The sequence below is a fragment of the Choloepus didactylus genome, chromosome 21 (genome assembly GCF_015220235.1).
Source record: "Choloepus didactylus isolate mChoDid1 chromosome 21, mChoDid1.pri, whole genome shotgun sequence".
Classification (NCBI taxonomy): domain Eukaryota; kingdom Metazoa; phylum Chordata; class Mammalia; order Pilosa; family Megalonychidae; genus Choloepus; species Choloepus didactylus.
The window spans coordinates 15,610,888-15,631,964 of NC_051327.1; the positions used below are offsets into that span (position 1 = coordinate 15,610,888).

At 57.9% G+C, this 21,077-nt stretch overlaps 1 protein-coding gene across 1 annotated transcript in view; it reads left to right on the top strand.

Moving 5' to 3' along the window:
- CASTOR2 (cytosolic arginine sensor for mTORC1 subunit 2) overlaps window positions 1-21,077 on the top strand; it is a 56,576-nt gene that overhangs the window by 14,893 nt on the left and 20,606 nt on the right. The window lies entirely within an intron of this gene.

The following is a 21,077-nucleotide window of genomic DNA, read 5'->3' on the forward strand; positions in this document are numbered from 1 at the left end:
GGCTCCCCCGAGCCTTCCAGCGCCGTGGCTGTAGGATTCCACAGACTCCCCCCTGCCCTTCAGGCCCCACTTTGCTCACCTGCTGCAGTCCTCATGCATCCTGTGAACAACCCATTATAAAGCACCCCCCGTGTCAGCGTCCCAAGGAGCCCGGACCCCTGAATCCCTCCATAGAATCAAGAATTCCTGGATGCCCCCCTCCCCACGCCCAGGTTTCCTTCTCCCCCAAAGGCAGGGGCAAGTCGAGGAGGGAGGCAGAGGGAGCCTTTCAGGCAGGTGTGCGGTCTGGGTGCCTGGGCCTGTGGTCTCCCGGGGGCCTCGTCCGTCCCCCCTGCGGGAGAGCAGGCCTGTCCAGACCAAACCCTGCAGCAAAGGTTCCTCCGGGCCTTGGTGCTTTCACCCCTGGTGTGGCCCTCACCCTCCAAGGCCTCTGTTACCTGCGGGTTCAGCAGGGCCCGGTGCTGGGGTGTGAGGAGGGGGACCCAGGCCCTGGACTGAGCTGCTCCCAGTTACGCTGGGACATGGTGAGAAGAAAGGCCCGGGGAGGAGGTCTCAGTGGGCCAGGAAGGGTGTCCAGGAGACTGAGATAGAGAAAAGTGTTCCAGCGGGAAAGAAAAGCCTGTCCCTGCGGCCTGAGGGTGGCTGCAGCACAGAGTGGGCCTGGAGGGGGAGCTCCCCAAGCCCCCCAGCTCTGAGCTGTTTGCCAACCTAACTCTGGGACCGCAGGAGGGAGCAGAAAGACAGTCAGGGTGGGGCACGGGAACCTCGTGGGAGGAAAAGCATGTGTCCCAGAGTTGTGGCAGACCTGGGTGCAAATCCCACCCCTGCCCCTTTGGAAAGGTGTTTGACTTCAGTAAGTCTCAGTTTTCCTGTCTGGAAAGTGGGGTGGTCCTACCAACCCCTGGGATATTGCAGGAACTTCATCACCTCATCCTTGTGGGCTCCTGGTAGGGTAGGTGCTGGGCAAATGGCGTCAGTCATCACCAGTGAGGCTTCCGTGAGCCTGTGGCACCCCTGGACTGGGTGGCGGGCAGCAGCCTGCCCTCAGCCTGCCCCCGTTCCCCCCAGTGCACTGGTCTGTGTGAGCCAGGGACTGGGTACAGGTGAGGATTCAGGAAGGCCTGTGTGGGCTGTTGGTGCCCCATGTGGGGTCTGGACAAGCCACATTGGGACTCTTGCCCATCCATCATTTACCCATCCCCATGGGGTCCAACAGCTTCTGGAAGCTGGGGAGAGGGGCACGGCACCGGGATCAGCTATAGGGTAACAGGTCAGCCGGTCTGCATAGTGGGTCAGGGTTGGGGGAGGCAGGAGCCCCTCATCCTCTGCTATCCCTTTGGTTTCCATCAGGCTGTGTTTGGGATGTCCCCAGGGCCTCCAGATGGGAAGGAGGAGGGGATCGGGGACTGACCTCAGGACTGCGTGGCTTCTGACGGACACCCCTAACCTAACACTGCCCGCCTTCCCACACCTACTCCGGCCTCCCTATCCCTGAAGTGCATCCCAGACCTGTCACCTCCTCCAGGAAGCCCTCTTTGCCTCTTGGCTTTGTTTTTTCTTATTTTTAATTTCATATGTTTGCTTTGTGAATTAGAAAATAAATCCATGTGGTTGAGGCATGAAAAGGCACCCAGAACACACTCCCTCTCACCCCTTCTTCAGCAATCCAGTTCCTGCCCCCAGGGACAACCAGGTTCTTGGGAATTCCTGGTGATGCTTCCTGCATATATATATGCAATGTGTATGGATTACTCTCCCCCCCCCCCCTTTTTTTAAAACATAAATTGGTGTTGACCTGTGCTCGCTGTCCCCACCGTGCACCCGTGCACCTTGGCTTTCCCAGGCAGCTTTCACCCGCCATGATCCCAAATCCTTCTAACTGCCACCCGGCTTTCCTCGGGGGTGGCCATGAGGCATGTGACCCGCATCCACTGATGGATGTTTGTTCCCACCCTGCTTTTTTTCTTCTTTTTCACAACGGCCGCTGTAGCATATACCTTGGCACGCAGACCCATTCCGCAGTGTGCGAGCACATCCACCAGCAAATGCCCAGGAGTGGGTCCTGGGTCCGAGTGGGTGTGCGTTTTAATTTCCATAGACATTGCCTTCTGAAAAGGAGTGATCTGCTTGCCCTCCCGTTGGGGTGACCCGGGTCGGGGCCGGCTTCCCACAGACTCCCCAACACGCCAGACAGCTGCAGCCTGGCAGCCTGAGGGTGAAAAGACCATCTCTGTGTGCACACGCATGGGTGTGTGTGCGCACCGTGTGTTTGTATAGGCCCCACCGCCCCCGAGGTTTTTGGTCATCTTCTAGTTTGGGGTCACTCACCACCGTCCATCTTCCCTCCCTAGCGGTGCAGGGGCTCAGCAGCAAGCGAGGGTTTCATGGGTCTTTAAGCCCCTTCGCCGACCGACCATAATTAGGGCACCGATTTCACCTCCTCCGGGTGTTGGGTGTTTGCTCATCTGCATGGCCAGTCCCCCCTCCTTCCCGCCACGTGCAGGTGAAGGAACAGTCACCACCCACTGTCTGCCAGTCCCTGGGGCCGGGCCCTCCGTGCTGGGTGCTCACCCACCCCAGCAGATCCCTCTTCCAGGGATGCTGGAAAATCTTTCCGAGGTCCCAGCAACCGAGGCCCCAGGTCTGGACCAGTGTACCCTGTGCTGGGGCCGGTCCATGGGGCAGAGGCAGCAGGGGTGGCTCCCAGGGCCTGTGGCCCACTGGAGCCTAAAGTCACAGCCGTCCCGGGGTGGGGGTCAGACACCATCAAGTCAGGGAGCTGAGTACCAGCCTCTGGCCCCTTTGGCCTCCAGAGGGCCCTGAAAGATGTTGCCCCCTGGGATCCCTCGTCTCCTGGGGCAGAGGACATGGCCACAGCAGCCCAGGCCTGTTTGGGCCCAGAGGGTCTGTTGGCCCTTCACTCCTTACCGGTCACATCCCAGTTCCCAGCATCAAGCAAGGGTTGACCTCTTGGGGCCTCAGTTTCCTCATCTGCTAAATGGGGTGATCACACAGACTTTGCCGGCTTGTGAGCACTGTATTTTTAATTGCTGTGTTTGGATGACTTCATCTCTTTTTTTCCTGAAGCCCCGTCTCCGTCTCTGTCTCCTCCTCTGTCCCATGGGCCTTGGCAACATTGGCCGTGGCCCCGGCTGAGAGAGAATTTTTAGTAAAAGCAAACTATTTGGCATAAAGCCTCTAAAAGGCCCTGGGGCCTGGGCCTCCTCCCCAGGAGCAGGGCCGGTCACCTGGACCTTCTCCAAGTTGTTCAGGCAGCTCAGAGGGGTGATGACAGGTGGAAGCAGCAAAACAAAATGCTGTGTCCTCGAGGTGGTTGGGGTGGGGTGGGGGGTGGTTGTTTACAAGAATCTGGACTGGGCTGTGGGTGCCTGTGTTGATTTTAGGCTCGAGTCCTGGCGATGGCATCATCGGCCCCACGACTCCAGGGTGGCATGATGGCTCAGCCTCGGGGGTTTGCAGGAGGGTGTCAGCCGTGGCCGAGCTCTTTGGAAGGAGCAGGCGACCTCAGTGCTAGCAAGCAGAGCTTTCCTGCTGACTGGGAGCTGGGTCTGGCCTGGGGGAGTCCTGAGGACGTCCTGTGGGAGGCCCAGTCTCCCAGCCGCTTGTTAGAAAAAGATCAGCGACAGCTTTTCTGCAGCAGGGCCACAGGTCTGGGCCCAAGCAGTGCCTCACCTGCCCTTTCCCACCCCCAGCCCTGCACCTTGGGATGGCACCGTCTGAGTTAGGCACTGCCCTTTCCGGTTGAGGAGGGCAGCACGTTAAATCCTCGGCCACTCCAGGCCAGGCCCAGCCTGACTTCTCTTTCAGGTCATCTCTGATTTCGTGGATTTGGAAAAGACTTGGCTGAGACACACGGGGTGTGGGAGGCCTGGCTGCTACCTCAAGCCCCAGCATCGGGGGCCCTGGGGTGGTGGCCACCAACAGGTGCGTTGCGGGGCCAGGCCTGTGATAGCCACGGGGCATCTGTCACTGCCAGAACGGAGCAGGAGGGGTGGATGGGGGCAGGGGCCCACTCCCCTCCCTCCCAGCCGTCTGTATGCTCTCCTGCCCCCGTGCCTTCGTCTGCTGTGCCCCTGCCCTGGGAAGCCCCCTTTTCCCTCTCATTACCCCCGTCCTTTAGGGCCCAGCACGGTGTCCCCTCTTCTGGGAAGTCCTCCCGCGCCCGCCACTCCTCCCTGTGTTGCCAGCTGGCCCGGCTCCCGGCGCCACCTCCCTGTCCACGTTTTTCCCGGGATGCCGTGGGGTCCAGCCCTTTATCCGTCATCTGCTGTTGGCTGGTTGCACTGTCACAGGTGTCTGTTCCCCGCAATGCCCAGCCTCATTAGGGGTCCGTAGCCGTCATCTCCCCGGGTCCCCCACACGTCCCTGGCCATTGGGTCTGGCCGCGAGGGAGCACAGCTTCCAGGCTGGTATCGACCTCCTCCACGGGTGAGAGCCTTCCTGGGCCTCAGTTTCCCTGTCTCCCTCTGGGGAGGGTTCAGAAAGAGGCACCGTTGGGCCCAAGAATGGTCTTTCTGCCTTTCTTCCCGAGTTGAGCTCACTAAAGGTGTCCCGTGTAAATGCTGAAAGTTTTCTCCTGTGGGCTGAGCGAACAGGGAGACTTCTCCTAAAGAAGGAGGGTAGTGATGTGAGCAGCAAACCTGAGATCTTGCCTCCTGCCAGGGCCTCGGTGAGGTTCCCGACAGCAGGAGCCGTGTGGGGAACCGGAGCCCGGAAGGCTAGTCCCCGATGGCCTAGGGGTCAGACAGAGCAGTGTGGCCAGGCAGGGGCAGGACCGGGAGCTGCAGGCCAGGGGGCTGCTCGGGCCGTTTCCGGTGGAGGCTGCCTGGATTTGAGTGAGGGGTGGGTTGAGAAGTTCTAGAACTATGCTGTCCACATTGGTCACCTCTAGCACAGTTGGCTATTTAAATTAACTGCAATTAAATAAAATTAAAACTGCATTTCCTTAGCTGCACTGGCCTCATTTCAAGTTGGACATATTGGACAGTGCAGATATTGACCATTTCCACCATCTTCAGAAGCTTATTGGACAACACTGTTCTAGAAGATTCCATGTGGGCTCAGTGACAGTGAACACCAGGTACCTTTTACCATTGGCTGCCTTAGCTCAGGATTGGGAGAAGTGGGTCACCAGTGAGGGCAGGTGCTGGGGGACACACCAAAGGGCCCCTAAAAGAAGCAGTCTGCCCGGGCGTGGAGTGCCAGGAACTTCATGGGGCTCCATTCGGAAACTTCAGACACCACCTCCTCCGGGATGCCTTCCCCGAGGCCTGGACCCAGAGGTACGGGGAGATGCGTGATGTGCAGGGTTCCCCCCGCTTGCTGGGGTGGGCCGGGAGCAGAGGCTTGTGCCTCTTCCTCCCTCCCGAGAGGGGCAGGCAGCCTGACAAGCCTGGGGGGCACCATACTCGAGGCACCGGCCAGGCCAGGGTGCTGGGGAGCTCCAGGGGGAGTCGGGCAGCCCCAAGTGGGAGCACGAGCGCTGAGCGGGCCAGAACACAGCTGGTCAGATGTCACAGGTGCTGCTGTTTTATCTGGCTTCCGTTTTGCTTCATTTTCCAATGAAAGCAGCCTGGGAAGCTCTGAGGGGTCCAGCGAGGCCTTTTGCTTACCTCCCCCCCGCCCCTCCGTCCTCTGGGCCCTGACCCACCAGTGCACACACACACAGACACCCTTTGCTGGCTGCCCTAACACAAGAACCCGAGAGGGAAACAGGGTCTCTGTCAGCCAGATAGGGTTTCTTTGATCCTACCCAGTGTGATTTTTTGAAAAATTACACCAACATTTAAACCTTGAGAGGGTTCCTAAAAATCTGGGTTTCCAACTTCTCTTGAAATATTGGGAAATCTTGCAACCCAGGGCCCACATGGCAACAGGTGATCAGAGCTGAGTCGTGGCTGCCGCCCTTGGGCAGGGACGGGGCTCCAAGTCACTTCAGTCCCATGCCGAGACCAGGCGCCGTTTGTCATCAGGTGTGCGCCAGCCTGTGTCCTGGGTACAGAACAAATATTTCTCTACTGTTCTTTACCCGAAGTGCAAGGAAGAAAAACTAAGAATGTTCCCCGGTATTTAACATGCAAAAGCTGGTCTGCATCGACTTTTCTTAATCCTGGTTCCCTTTGCCCACACATCTCAGCTGCTGCCCTTCGTGGGCCTTTCAGCCGAGACCCCTGCTGAGGGGCTTCCAGGTTCCTCCTTAACTGGGGTCCCCTCCCCCTGCCACCCCCTGCGCCTCCTGCTCCTGGGACACCTGCAGAAGCACAGCCCACCTGCGTCCCTCAGTGAGTGCCCTGGACGGCTGGGCACGCATCCTCCGGGCCCCCCCGACTGTTCTTCAGGCTCCTGGCTAAGGGCACCCCTCTGGGGGGGCTCAGGGCCCCGGGGCTGCCTTGGTGCCATCCCGAAGTGGCCCATCTCCCAGGCTTCAGTCTCTGGGCCCTGGGTCCCGATAGACCCCCTCCACCCCCCACCCCAGTGGCCTGCAACAGACAGACCCCAAGTCCAACTCCCCCCACTGGAGAGAAAACAGGGCCCAGGCAGGGGCAGAGGGGGAGTTGGGAGAATGAACCGGGTGGGCGTGAGATGCAGGGATGGGCATCCCCACTGCAGGCAAAGTGAGCTGCTTACAGCGTAACCGAAGCTTGTCATTTCCCGCCTCCACGTCACCCTCCAACATTGCACCACCTTTTTGTTTTTTGGTTTTGTTTTTAATGGATCTCAGGTGCAGAGAGTTGAGTAATCCCAATTCTTGGTTCATGGTGCTTCTCTTTAACCCTTGCACATCCTGCTATGTCTGTGTGTTTGGATCATAGTACCTTTGTCCTCTCTGGATTTTTCTGTGTCTTCCTGCCTCAGCCTAAACGTCGTCTCCTGAGGACCCCGTCCACAGGCAGCCCCCAGTGTCCTTTAGCCAGACTCTTACTTGTTTCATGGCCCTTACCTACCACTGTTTTGTGAGGCACAGTGTCTTGTGTTCGTATATATTTGGGGGGTAACCCCCCACCCCCATCTTATCCACAGGGACTCTGTCTCTGCACTGGGTGCTTGAATAAGCGGCCATAGGACCCCCCGATGCCCCGATGGAGACAGCAGGCTTTGCAGTGGGCTCGGGGACACCGAGGCAGGGCGTGTAAATGCTTGCACAAATCTGGAGTTTCGCAGGGGAAGCTTGAGCCACGTTTGTGGAATCATGGGAATTGAGGGTGTAGGAAGCTGGCCTGGAAGATTTGGGGATCCTTGCTCTTCGTGCATCTTAAGACCCCCTTCTCACTGCCTGTGCACCACCCCACCCCACCCCCTGCAAAGCCCCTGCTTCCCTAAAGGCCACCTCCATGTGGACACTTCGGTATATCTGCTCACCTGTGATCCAGATGGGCCCATGGAGACAGGAAAAGAGGAGAGAACTTGTATCCGCAGCCTCTGTCCCGCCAGCCTCCGTCCCGCCAGCCTCCCTCTCTCCCTTCTCCTTCAGGACTCAAGGGGTAACACAGAGGTGCGTGTGTGTCATGAGCAAGTGGCTAGGTGAATTCTCAAAAAGTGAACACACTCAGGGCAAGAACCAGAAGAGGACATCACCAGAATTCCAGAAGTTTCCTCCGCACCCTCTGCCAATCTCTACTCCCCTCTTCCACTCGCCATCCTGACTTCCTTGGCATCAATGTGATTTGCCTGTGTTTGACGTTTATTTTAGGTGCTTGTTAACCTGGCTCACCGGCCACACATGGATATATTGTGTCGGCTTGCATGGGTTTGCCTTTAGGACACGTGAAAAATGCTTCTAACCACCATCAGCACCTCACCAAGGTTGGTGAGCTGGAAGGTGTGAAATCACCAGGCCATCAGCCTGTGAAGTGCCCTCCCCCTCACAGTGCTGAACTTCCTGTAATTAAATGTTGGGGAGACGTGGGATTGTGAGCCCTGAAGGGACCCAGGAAATTGCCCAAGCAGCTGGGGAAACTGAGGCCAAGGAAGGAGCTGGGGCCAAGGTCCTGCAGGGAGCCAGTGGTTTGCCCCTGTGCCTCCCACCCCCTCCTCCTGACCTGCCCCCAGGGGACCCCCAGGCAAGGGCCAGCTCCCTCATGACCTAAGGCAGGTAGCAGTCGATCAGCAAACATGCCGAAGCCAACTTGGCCCCAGGAGCTGGTGTCACAAGGTCAAAGGAGCCTTGATCCCTGCCCTCTCTGGCCCTCAGCATCTTTAGGGGGCAGGTATACTCAGCAGTGGCACACGCATCTCGCTAGACAGGTGCCAACAGTGGGGAGGGGGGGGGGGCAGTGAAGGTGCTACCCAAGAGCCGAAGGACAGCCCGGGGTGGGGAGCACAGCAAGGAGTGTGCCCGGTGAGAACCCCACACATGGAAGAGCCCGAGAAGGGACCTGAAAGTGGCACAGGCCTGTGGTGCCCAGGAACAGCTGGGCAGAGGCTGAAGGAAGACGGCCCAGTCTCCAGATGCCGTGAGCCAGGCTGAGGCTTTCAGTCTCATCCTGTCAGTCATGGGGAGCCATGGAAGGCGTTTGAGTGAGATCCTCAGATGTGTGTTTTAAGAAAGCCCTTGTGTCTTAGCTTGTGCTGCTATGACAAACACCACACAGTGGATTGGCTTAAAGAACGGGAATTTATTGGCTTACAGTTTTGAGGGTAGAAGTCCAAAGTCAAGATATGGGCAAGGCTGGCTTTCTCCTCAAAGACTGAGGTGCTCTGGTTCCTTGCTGTCCCATCACATGGAGATGTCCTCTCCTTTCTCGTGTCCGTGACTTCGGGGTTTTCCTTATAAGGCCCCTAGCAGCGTGGCTTCAGACCCACCCTCATTCAGCTGGGCCACACCTTGACTAAAAATAACATCCTCAAGAGGTCCTATTTACAGCAGGTTCATGCCCACAGGAATGTGGATTAAGATTGAGAACATGTCTAAACTGGGGCACGTAATTCGGTCTCCCACTCCTTGCCTGAGCTGTAGAGAGCCGATGGACAGGGCTGCGGGCTTCCAGAGAGCCAGCCGGAAGGTGACCGCGGAGATGAAGAGGGGTCTGTTCAGGGTCCTTGTGGTCAGGTTGACGGGCCAGGTGAAGGACAGTGGGTAGGGAAGGAGTGTGAAGTGGGGAGTCCAGGATGGCACCCAGGCAGGGTCTGACTTTGGGTGGGTCCTTGGCCAGAGTGGCCCTTGGTGGGGAGCAGGGGCGGCAGGAAGGACGGGCAGAGGTGAAACGTTCAAGCCCCTCTGAGTCGCAGCCCCTGCCAACAGACTTTCCGTGCAAACCCACAGTTTCAGCCCTGTCTCCCCTACACTCAGTCTCTGCTTTCCTTCCCACGGCCTTCCTGGTGGGGGAGTCACAGCAGGCCCCGTTTTACCCGTAACTAAACTGAGAGGCTCAGAGAAGGTAAGTAACTTGCCTTCGGTCACAAAGCTGCTAACTAGGAGAGCCAGGATTTGAGCCTCAGGTCCATCTGCTTCCAGAGTCACCCCCAGACTCTTTCCAGGGCACATGGGGGACAAGTCAGAGGAGGCGCCTGCCCAGGGTGTGCCAGGCCACCACACCACAGGCCTGCAGAAGGCTAATAGGACTGTCAAGTGTGCCCAGGAGCACGGCCACCCAGAGGCCAGGCCCCAGCAGGCACATGGGGCAGGGGACTCCAGGAAAGGAGAAAGCTCCACCTGGGCATGTGGCTCATGGTCACCACGTGCAGGGGGACAGTCTTCGGCCCCGGTTCTGACTCGTGAGAGGTCCGTGTGCCCTCAGCAGCTCCTTGCCCTCTCTGAGCCTTGGTTGTGGTCTAGAGATGAGCCATCCAAGACAAAAGTTCTTTCCTCTTCTGATGCTAATCAGGAGGGACTTGCGGAAGAAGCTGCTCCCTGACCACAGGACTTTAGGAACTGACTCCCCTGGGCGGGACTGATGGGTTTCCTGGGGTGCAGGACTCCCATGCTAATGCTGGGACAGCCCCAGCAAACCAAGGCTGTCGGTTTCCCTCGTCGCGTCCCCACCCCCGTCATCATGGTAACCGGGCATTGCTTGTGCCCAGTGGAAACAACCAGCCAAGGTGATGACTTCAGGGGCCACCTTGCTTCCAGGGTCTGCTGTGCATTCTCGGTTTTGACTTGGTCGCTCCCACAGTGAGAGAGACAGTTGTCTTCACTTTATAACTTGTGGTGCTGAGGCCCCCAGGCTTGGTTCAGTAGTCACAGTTGTGGAATACACTTGAACAGCGCTGGGACTGTGGCTAGTTAGCAGACCCCATCACCCTCTGTGTTCAAGGGATCCAGAAAATACCATCCCTCCCGCTGCCTTGGGCAGTCTGCAGACATCAGGACAGCCTGGGCTGGGCGTGGGGGTGTGAGGTAGCCCCAGAGGGGGCCAGCTGGGGGCCCTTAAATTAACAGGGCCCTGCAGTTTGGCACTGGCCCGGGCGGACCACCAGAACTTGAATGTCTGCTCATTAGGCAGCCTGCCAGGGACCCTCCGGGGCAGGAAGGCCCAGGCATCTGGGGAGAGAGGGAGGTTGGCTCCTGTCTTGCTGGTTTTCCAACTTGCGCTGCACACCCTCACCCGGCCCGCTGGGGGTGGGGCCCCGGCATCGGTATTTTTTAGAGCTCACAAGGCAAGTTCACTGTGCAGCCAAGGTCAAGAGCCAGTGTTTCTTTATTTCCGCAGTAAAGAGCCGGTCATTGTGCTACTGTAGAAGAGGTGACAGACCTGCTGGGCTCCTGCCCTGTCACTTTCCCAGCTGGAGAGACACATATTTAGGTGACCAAAGGGCAGGATCCAGACCAGGAGGGTGCCAGTTAAAAGGAGGCCACATCCATAGAGCTCTCTAGAAATCAGCCACCCCAAGATGGACTGAATTGCCTTGCAAAGGAGTGAGCGCCCCGTCTCTAGGGGTATGCCGATGGATGCTGAGTGTCAGGGATGCCTCAGAGCGGGGCTTCCGTCCCTGCAGGGGGCAGCACAGGGTGCCCTTCCGGTCTTGCCCCTGATTCTGTGTGCGCGGCCTGCCTGTCTCCAGCATCATAGGGAGAGCCTTCCTGTGTAGCTTTACTGGGGACCTGTTGTCAGTCACCCCACAGACTAAATGGACACTTGCAATTCTCTTCTCTATGCTCACTCATCCAGTTCAGAAACCTGAACCTCCCAGGGCGGGTTTTGCTAGACAGCTTTACCAGTTCATGGCCCTCCCTCCGCTCCCACTCCCCCTGCCCTGTGCCTTCTGGGTTTAGGTCTGTGGCCGGAACAGGGCTCTGACCAGGCCAGGGCCTGTCGCCCAGGATGCCCGGGAGCTGCCCGAGCGAGGGCCTGGTTCTGCCCTCAGGAATCCGAGGGTAAACAGATCGAGTTTCCCACGTCAGCCAGGCTGTCCTGCACAGGCGGCCCAGCGATTGAAGAGGAGAATGTTCTCCGAGATGACTCAGCTTCTCGGCCGCAGATTAGGGTCAGCTCCAGGCCTGGCTCTGCCCTGACATTGGCTGTAGGCCAAGCCCAGTGGGGAACAACAAGAAGTTTTTGGGGTCAAGCCCTCAAGATGAGGGCACATCTCAGCCACTCTAGGAGGACCTGCCACACTCTCCATCTTCCTTGCCAAGCCTGTTTCTTCATCTGTAAAATGGGGGTGTGAGAAGTGACTACAGGACAGATACAGCGGAGGCAGAGAAGTGCACACGTGAAGCTCGGGAGATAAACCAGGGCTCCCGTGGGAGTGGGAGAGCTGGGGGAGCGAGCACAGGTGAGGCTCAGCAGGCCCGGGGTGGCCCCTGCACAGCCATGTGTGTGGGGAAAGGTCATGGCAGGAGGCCAGAGCGGAGTGTTGCTGGCTGAGAAGTTGGAGGAGACCACGTGGAAGATTCCGGTTCCTAGAGAAGGTCCCAGCCGGCTGCGGGGGACCAGCCGGGAGTCCGAGGGCAGGAGGGTGCCAGGGACCCGGCCCTGGAATGAGCCGGGGGCGGACCGAGGGCGAGTGGAGCCTTGGCAGTGGGTCTGGAGTGGCCCGAGGAGGGTGAGGGGAAACCTCTCTAGGCCGCAGGAAACTTGAGCCTGTTTGGCCGTGGAGAGGAGGCGGCCAAGTATGAGGCAGAGACTCATTGCTGGGAGAGAGGCGCTTGTGGGAGCGGGCAAGGGGGAAGGCGTTTGGGGAGGGAGAAGATGGGCCAAGAGTCAGAGACGTTTTGCGAGGGGCCCCCTCCCTGCTTGGCCTCAGGAAGTCGAGGGAGACGTCGGGGCTGAGGGTGAGAGAAGTGGGAGAGGCAGGAGCCCCCGGTGCCTGTGAAGATTTCCCAGCCGGAGGTCACGGCTGAGGGGGACAGGGTCGGGAGGGGTCACAGAGGTGTCCGTGGCTGGGGCGGCCCAGGCCACCACCGCCCCAGGCCAGCAGCAGCTGTACAGAGGAGGGGGTGGCTGGAGTGGCCTCGGGAGGTGAGAGAGACCCTCAGGTGACCCAGGAGGCCTCGGGGCACCCACGGAGTTGCCAGGCAGTAGCGCAGCACAGCTTGGCTGCACGTTCTCTGTAACAACAGCCCTCCAGGCAACAGTGATTCCCGGGAAACAGCATCAGGGGCCTTGGGGGGCAATGAGGGGGTGGCAGGAGAGTGACCCATTGCTTTAGGGGCGGGTATTTTAATTCGTTTTTTAACTTGCTGACAAAAAGCTGTTTGAATCCTTGGAAAGGTAAGAGGCTGTGTGTTCTTGGCTGCAGGATGGTGAACGTGGAAAGTCAAATGAGCTTCCAGTCATGTCAGTGCCATTGTCAAACTCGGGGTCCAGGGGAAGGAAAACCCGGCACTGTTTGAACCACCTCTGTGTGCCTTAGCGCTTGTATCTACATAAGTGATGGGGACTCTGTGCCCTGGTCCCCGCGGCCGGTGGAGCGGTGCCCGTCTCGTGGGTGGGAGACAGGCTCAGAGGCCGGGCAAATCGTCTGAGGGCTGGCATCCTCACCGCAGCTCACACCCAGGCTCCCCAACTCTAAAGCATAGCTGTTTCTGAAACACTCACCCACAGCACCATCGGGGCTCCAGACGAAGGTGGGACTATGGTCCCAAGGGCCAAGTTGGGGAGTGAAGGTACATCTGTGGAGCCACTGTGAACCCCCAGATCACTGGCCTGTAGGACAAACTGGATGACCAGATGGGAGCCCAGGGGGTGGTGGGGGTGGGTGGCCCTGGGGCTCTTGACTCATTCTGGTGCCTGGACCCCTCTCTGGCCACCTCCTCTCTGTTGGCTCTTGGACTTCGTTTCCTGCCGGATGCTGGCATCCTTTCTGTGCCTGGAGGCCCAGCCTGGCTCCAGCTCTGTGGCTGAGTCCTACCTGCCCTTCTGCCAGACCCACCTGCCACCTCAACTTCCACCCAATCCGGGGTCCAATTGCAGTCGTGGTGCTCTGCCCCGGTGGGCCTCAGCCCAGGGTCATCACCCCCATCCATCGTGGATCTTCACGGCATCCACTTTTATTCTGTCTTGGAGTCATTAATGTTAATAACGTGATGAAACACACACAGCTGTTGCCTGGAAGGAACATGAGGACCTTGACGGAAGCCTGCAGTTACACGTCTCCAGGTTCCATCCCCTGCCTTCCTCCACCCCTGTTTTCCCTTTTATGAAGTTACGTTGCAATTATATGTAGTCCTTTAGGTGTCTTTTTTAAATTATAGTTGCTCTTAACCCTGTAAAAAAAGTACCAAGTTCTGTGTGGCATTTGGGGACTTGTTCTCTTGCCGAGACTCATTCCTATTTTTGCGCATCACTGAAGATTGTTCATTTTGACGCTGGATGACATTCTGCCATGTGCAGAGGCTTGCCCTCCTGACGAGGGCGTCTGGGTCTAGCTCCAGGGAAGAGCCTCTCCTGAAATCTCGGGCCCTGTCTCCTGTTGCCTGGGTCGTGGGGAAGGTGCCGCCGTGGATCTCTGCCCTCACCTGCCTCAGGCTGTGCCCACCTTCCAGGCAGACAGCTGGGTGGATCCCCGGACACTGCGTTGACCTCACCAAGTCTCAGTCTTCCTGTCTGTAAAATGGGACACATACATTGCGTCTTCTTCTGTCGATGCTGATCAAGCATGGAGCTCGTGCCATGGCCCCATCTCCCCGGTTTGCTGTCTCGCCAGGAAAGACCCGGCTGTGAGGGACCAGTCGCAGTGACTTGGTGAATGTGACCGTTGTCAGGGAGGTGACGGAGGTGGGTGACAGCCTGGGGCGGGAGCTCCGGACCTCCCGCAGGAGCTGACCTGGGCTCCTGGGTCTGTGTGTGAGGCTGACAGTCGTCCTGCCAAGGGTCGGGGTTGAGTGGGGAGCCCTGGAAACCGACGGGGCTCCTCTAGGGCCAGAGGAACCACGAGCCACTAGAAGGAGACTTGCTCCTGGCTGCCGGCCCAGGGTTCTGGAAATGCCAGGTTCAGCCTCGGGGCTCCTACCCCAGCACAGCGAACGACCACCAGGTGCCCAGACCAGGTTCCCAAGCCCTCACACGTGTGTGCAGAGCCTCCTTTAATCCTAAGCTACTCTGCACAGGTGGGATTTTCAAACCTCCTTGAGAGGAGAGGAACTGGGGCTAAATCAAGGACCATCACATTTTTCCCACTTTCAGCCACCCGAGGAAGGAAGGAAGGACGCCCCCGTTCACCTCCTCGTGTGTGCCTTCCCCTGACTGTGGGTTCCTGCCCTGGCATGAGGGCTCAGGCCACCTGACAGCCCCAGAAAAACGGACCCAGGGACGGACATGGGGATGCTCCCTACTGCCCTCCTAGGGCAGGGGCAGGCCGGCCCTGCTCCCAGGCTCCTCCCCTTTCCAGGTCTCTACGGAGGAAAGTCCTGAAGCTGTGGGTCACGGCCAAGTTCAGAGGCAAGTCAGTTACTACAGCCTGGAATCCAGGCCCCGTCCTCGCCAGCTGACCTCCCTCTCCGAAGGGCTTCCACGGCGGCTCTGACCAGGAGCACTGCCCGTGGAAGACGGTTCCCTGCCTTGGCCTCGTATTTCTGAACCAGCCTTGCCTCCCGCAATTTGTTGAATATGATGTCCTGGCCACGAACAGACCCACGTCCAACATGATCAGCCGGGTCAAAGCCACTGTCCCCTTTCACCAGCATGGTCTAAAAAAAACAAACACACAAAGGCACAGCCTCCCAGCTGGTCTCCCTGCTGCCTTCCATCCATCCACCCCAAGCCTTGCAGCATCTCTCCCTCCCCGTGGCCCATTGCCCCTGCTGTTGTCTCCCGTCGTTTCCCCACCCCTGGCTCCCTAGGGCCTCTTTGTCTTGCTCAGCACTACAGCCACGACCCCCTTAGGCTTTCCACAGCCTCTGCCCTCTGCCTGCAGCAGCCTTCCCGGGACAGCAGGCTGCCCTTCCCCGCCTGCAGTGTCGCGGAAGTCTTCCCTGTCCGACTGGATTTGAAATCGCACGTGCCTTCTCCCCATCCCATCCCCCTTCTCTGCTTTTTTTTTTCTTCCTTTCTTCTTTACAGCACTCAGGGCCATCTGACACACTGTATATTTTATTCTAGACCCCATGTAAATTCCAATTGTTTTATTTAAAGTGTATCCCCAGTGCTTGATGCATAAAGACACTTAATGTTTGCTGAATGACTGACTGATGTAGCCATTGAATTAGGCTGTTTCCTGGGCCTGGGAGTGGGAAAGACCTTATCCAGACCCTTCTGACTCCTCCTGCTCTGCCCGCCTCCTCTGCAGTCCTGCCTCTGCGTCTCACCATCGAATTTGCAAAACGCCGTCACCCACACTGTCTGGTTGGATTCTAGTAGCCCGGGATGATGGCAGATTTTTTTCTATCCTACAGGGAAAAAACCCTCCTGTCCAGTCTGCCCTTCAAACGGCAGGACCCATGCAAGACTTAACTAAAACCTGCCCCAGCAACTTCTAATTGTTAACAACAATAGAAATGAACTGTAAAGGGTAGGAGAGACTGTAGGAGAACTGTAAATGATAGGGAGAAACAGATGAAAAAGTCACAGCTGGCAGAGAACAAAGCCAGCCTGATGCACCCTCCCTGCCTGGTTTCCCTTTAGGAAGCGAAGCCCCGGGGCCAGCTCAGCGTGGAGGCTGCTTCTGCCCCCCGGCCCCATGTCTGTTCCAGGACAGAGCCGGTCAGCTGGGGGAAGCCGGCAGCGGCAGGGGGTCTCGAAGACAGGCAGACCCTGGCCCCTCTCCCCCCTCACCGTGACGCACTCCGGGGAAACGTGTGGCTGAGCTTCCTTGTCCCCGACTGTGTGGGCAACGTTTTACTAGGAACACTCCTGGCTTTTTAAGCTTGTGCCATAATTCAGAATGGGCTAATGGTTGTTCACGGTCCTCGAGGACTGACTTGAACAAATGAACGATGAGACGGTGTGTGCATAGGTTCTTGGGAAGTGCAGAAAGCCTCTTCGGGGGCCTGCTGGTGGGCCCCTGTGGTTTGGGTGAAAATTTCTGGGCTCATTTCAAAGCAGGGCAGGCCTGGCTCTAATCCCAAAGGTGTGACCTAGTTTTGTAGTTGGCCAGCAGGGGACTTCAGGTGGCCTCAGCAGGGTGCAGCACTGTGACCCTGCAGCCCCCTCCTCCCCGAGCCCCAGGCCGTCTGAGTGGGCTCTCATGCACAGGCCACCTTAACCAAGCCCTGGCTACAGCAGGGGGGCATTGTGGTGGTGGAGAGAGCTGGAGGAGGGAAGCACGAGCCTCATGGGGCCCTGGCAAGGCTGGCGGGTGACGGAGAAGGTGAGGCAGAGCCTGACGGGTGATCCCACACAGTGGCGATTTGGCTTCCGCCGGGCATCCCCCCTGATCTGGATGGCCCCTGTGCTCAGATGGCCTTAGCATCTGTGACGTGCCAGGGAGCTGGGGGCAGCTGGGGTTGGCACAGCCTCACCGGGTTTCAAGCTGAGTTAGTCTCTTCCGTCACAAAGCGGTGTCATCATCCCATGCTGGTGTCCTGGTGGGAGGTGGCTGCTGGGATGATGGACGGAGCCTTTACGGCCAGGCTTGTTGCTTGGGGTTTAGGGTGCAAGAACCAGCTCTGGGGAACCTTGGGGGCATTCCGTCCAGCCTCCCCATCCAGGCCGCATCACGGCTGCAGCCCCCCTGCCTCTGAGAACAGCCCCCTCCCCACCTCCCCAGCCAGCCCATTTGGCCTCTCGTGGACCCGCTGCCTGCAGAGCTCCTCATTTCCGGGGACCCCAGGCAGCCTCCCCATGGGCTTCCCTTCCCCTGCCTCGACCCTCCAAGAAGAACAGACACATCAAACACTTCCCACAGCCATACTGGGTGGCAACGCACACTTCAGCCATCCTGCTAAGTAGGTACTGTTGTTATCCCTATCTTATAGATGAGGAAACTGAGGCACGGCCAGGTTAAGGTCGCGCAGGTGTAAGTGGCAGAGCTGGCCGCCAGACTCCAAGCCCTTAAGTCCTCTGCCACACCAAATAAGCCTGCCTCCCAGGGTCCATGATGGCTCTTCCAAGATTTGAGGGTGGTGGATAGAATCTTCCTCCAGGCTGAAGGGGATATATATGGTACCGTGTCTGCTGTGAGGCTCTGAACAGACCTGGGGTTCCTGGCCTAGCTTGTCCTCTCATCCAGCACCTGTGCTCTGTTCACGGGACCCCAGGATCAGTAGCACTCCCGGGCACGGTGCCAGCATGATTCTTGGGGTGTGTCCTGGGCCATCATGAGCCAGGGCTCTCCCAGGGGCTGCTGGACAGTCTCCTTCCTTTGTTGCTTGTGGCTGTGGGTTTTGTGCCCAGGTACCTAACTGTTCTCACGGGACCGTCATGCCCAGTTGTACAGGTCGTGCACTGCCCGACTCCAAGGGCACTGTCCTCATAGACTGAGATGAATGCACTTCCTTCCCCCAGAGTCATGACGCGCCCACAGCCTAGCTGTCCACAGCCACTCGCAAGAAGTGGATCTTCCACCAAACCAGTTTCTTGGGATCTGATAGGAGTTGGTCCGGGTTTTCCCTGCTCTCAGAGGAGTTTCTTGGACAGACTCGGTGGATCTGGGGTCATCTGTCTATGCTTTGTTTTACTGGCCACGCCGCTTGAGGGCCTCCCCACAGTGGGGCTGACTGGGGTCCTCCCATCCTCGTGTCCTTCCACGAGGCCTGTGCATGGTCCAAGCTGGAGCTGGATGAGACCGAGTCCCCCCGGCCCTGACCCCTCACTGTGCCGAGGAACGTGCTTTCCCTGGGAGAGAGAGGGCTGGTGGCCCACAGGTGCCAGGTGGAGCTGGAACCAGGTCTCTTGGCTGTAGGACCACGGCTTGCTTCCGTCCGCCCAGGCTGTGGGCTCGTCCCCCTTGCTTTTTCCCATTTCTGAGTCCTCTAGGGGCACACAGATGGCACAGGGTCCCCCCCTCCCGGGTTTCCGAGCCACACCAGGCCAGGTGCTTCCTGGGTGCTGGTCCTCCCTGTAGCCCCTTGTATTCAGAGCACCAGGGGGCCCAACACAGGGGCCCAACCTTGGGGGTGCAGATCCAGCCGTGACTCGTTAAAGATGGTAGGGTTGGGACTGGAGATGTTTAGTGTCTCCTATAAGAAGGCAGGCAGCGTCTGTACTGATTAGACCTTCTCTGGCTTTCGAGGCAAGTCATCAGTCCACTCGTTCGCTCGGCAGTCATTGAGTTTTGATTCTGTGCCTAGCCAGTGTTGATACTAGGTGTGTGTACAGAGAACCACAGTCCTTACCTCTCAGAGTTTATGGTCTCCAGGGTAGCAGACTCTTAAAGTAGTATTGGTAGTAGATTATCGAAAGCACTCAGGACCGTCATGCACAGTTGCACAGGTCATGCACTGCCCAACTCAAAGGGCACTCTTCACATACCCTAGAGGGGTGACAACGGCAGCCCAGCTGTCCACAAGGGCCTGGAAGACTCGTGGCTGTGTACTGAGGGAGGCCATAGGCTTTCAGCGGAGGCCACCTCTGTGGGGGAAGGTGAGGGAGAGGAGGCAGCTGGTGCGGCTCCAGAGAGATTTCACCCAGACGAGATGCACAAATGGGACTTGAAGGATAAACAAGAAACCTCCAACCAACAAAGAGGGAGAGGAGTGCTGGGCTGTGGGAAACACGGCTGTCGGCCGTTGGAGGCAAGGAGGCTGACTGAGAGCACAGGAGCAAGGCCAGCGGGGAGGCTGGGACACTTGTCCAGACAAGAGAGGCTGTAGCAGGGAGTGGGACTGAGAGAGGGAAGCAGATCCCAGAGAGACACGGGAGGAAAGGCAGGGCTCAGAGCCACATGGGATGTAGGGGGCCCAGGGAGAGTGGGAGGAGTCTGGGGTCCAACTCCCAAGTTGGGCGATGGGAGAGAGGGTGGCAGGTCCCTGCAGCTGCCTGGCCCGCCCGTGGCATGCCCACACCAGGATGCGTGTTCTGAGATTGACGTCCAGCAGCTGGCCAGGCCGCAGAGACACTGGCCCCGGGAGAGGGGTCACGTCAGTGACATATTTATACCGCACTTACCCCCAGCCTGCTGTCTCCTTCTGCGGGTGTTTTTGCCCTCCAGAATAATCCGTGGCGTCTATTTCTGGAGCATCCTTCCCAGCCAAGAGGTCATGGGGCACGAGCTCCACATCTGTTCACCTCCCCAGGGTTCTGGCAGACAGCTGGGTGGGCACTGCCCTGCCCAGCGAGTCCCTGCTCACGGGAGCCTGGCGACTTGAGGGGCTCCGAGCCTGGGTCCAAGTGCACGCGGGTCCCTAGCAAGGAGCTGGGCCAGACCACGCGGGCAGTGCAGAGCTGGCCACTTAAGAAGGTGATAATTTGCTGTCGTCCCCAAAGCAATTATGGATTTCATTTGTCCTGGCAATGGTTGCAAATTGGATAGGGGACAGGCAGGGACAGAGATCTAATTTGAAAACCAAAGAGCTGCAGGGAAGTGGCAGCGTGGGTGCTGTTGGCTGACCTTAATCGGGCAGAGAATTCCGACTTCAATACCCCCCGCACTCAAGCCTTCTCCCTTTTAAGTCAGTTTTATTGCGGTTTCATGTACAAACGGTGAAGCACACTTTTTTAGCACGCAGCTCTTTGAGTTTTGACAAATGCAAACAGTTGTGTAACCACCACCACCGCCACGAATTAAGAATTAGAATGATTCCACCCCCCCAAAAAGTTCCCCAGTGCCCCCACCTCGGACCCCAGCAACACGGATCTGTTCTCTCTCTGTTGTTATAATTTTGCCTTTTCCAGAATGTCGTATCGATGGAGTCTGACAATAAGCAACCTTTTGAGGCTGGCTTCTCTCACATAGCAAAATGCATTTACGATCCATTCGTGTCATTGCGTGATTCTGAGGTGCCTTTGTTTTTATTGCCAAAGTGACGTTCCAGAGGACAGAGGTGTCACCGTTTAGCCATTGAAGGCAGGACACTGGAGTGGTTTGCAGTTTGGGATGATTACAAATAAAGTCTGTAAACATTTTTGTACATAGGTTTTCGTGTGGTCTTTTGTTTTCCTTTCTCTTGGGTAAATTCCTGGGAATAGGATTGCCGGGTCAGATGGCGAGTGTATGTTTAACTTGACAATAAACTGCCAGACCATATTCCAAAGTGGCTGTAACATTTTGCATTCCCACCAGCAATGTCTGAGATTTTCCAGTTGCTCTACATCCTTGGGGAAATTTTTTTTAAAATGGAAGTGGATGCCACGGAGGTTTCTGTGATGAGACTGCAGAGTTGCAGGGCAGCTGGCAGGAAGGGAAGGCCCGTGGGGAGAGAGATCTGTGGACATTCCGGCCACCCCCAGCCCCTGCAGCTCTCTGTCTGCTGCCAGGTTCCTTTTCCATTTGAATCTTGGTGAAAGCAATATTTGGGCCTTTGCCTGGGTTGTTTGTTGAACCTCTTTCTGGATGCTTCTTGTGATGGATGGGTTTTACGCATTGGGCACAGAGCCCACGCATGGCCTCAAGCTGGAGAGTGGTGATGCCCAATAAAGACCGTGGATCCATTTCTTCCACGCCGCTGCTCGTGCTTGCTCAAGGCCAGGCTCAGGCTTGGGGGACCTCTCTGTGGCCTCCCTGGGGTGCTCGGGGCGGTTCTGGCTGGTGGGGGCAGGGGGAGGGCGTCGAGAGATGGATGACACCCGGCCCCCAGG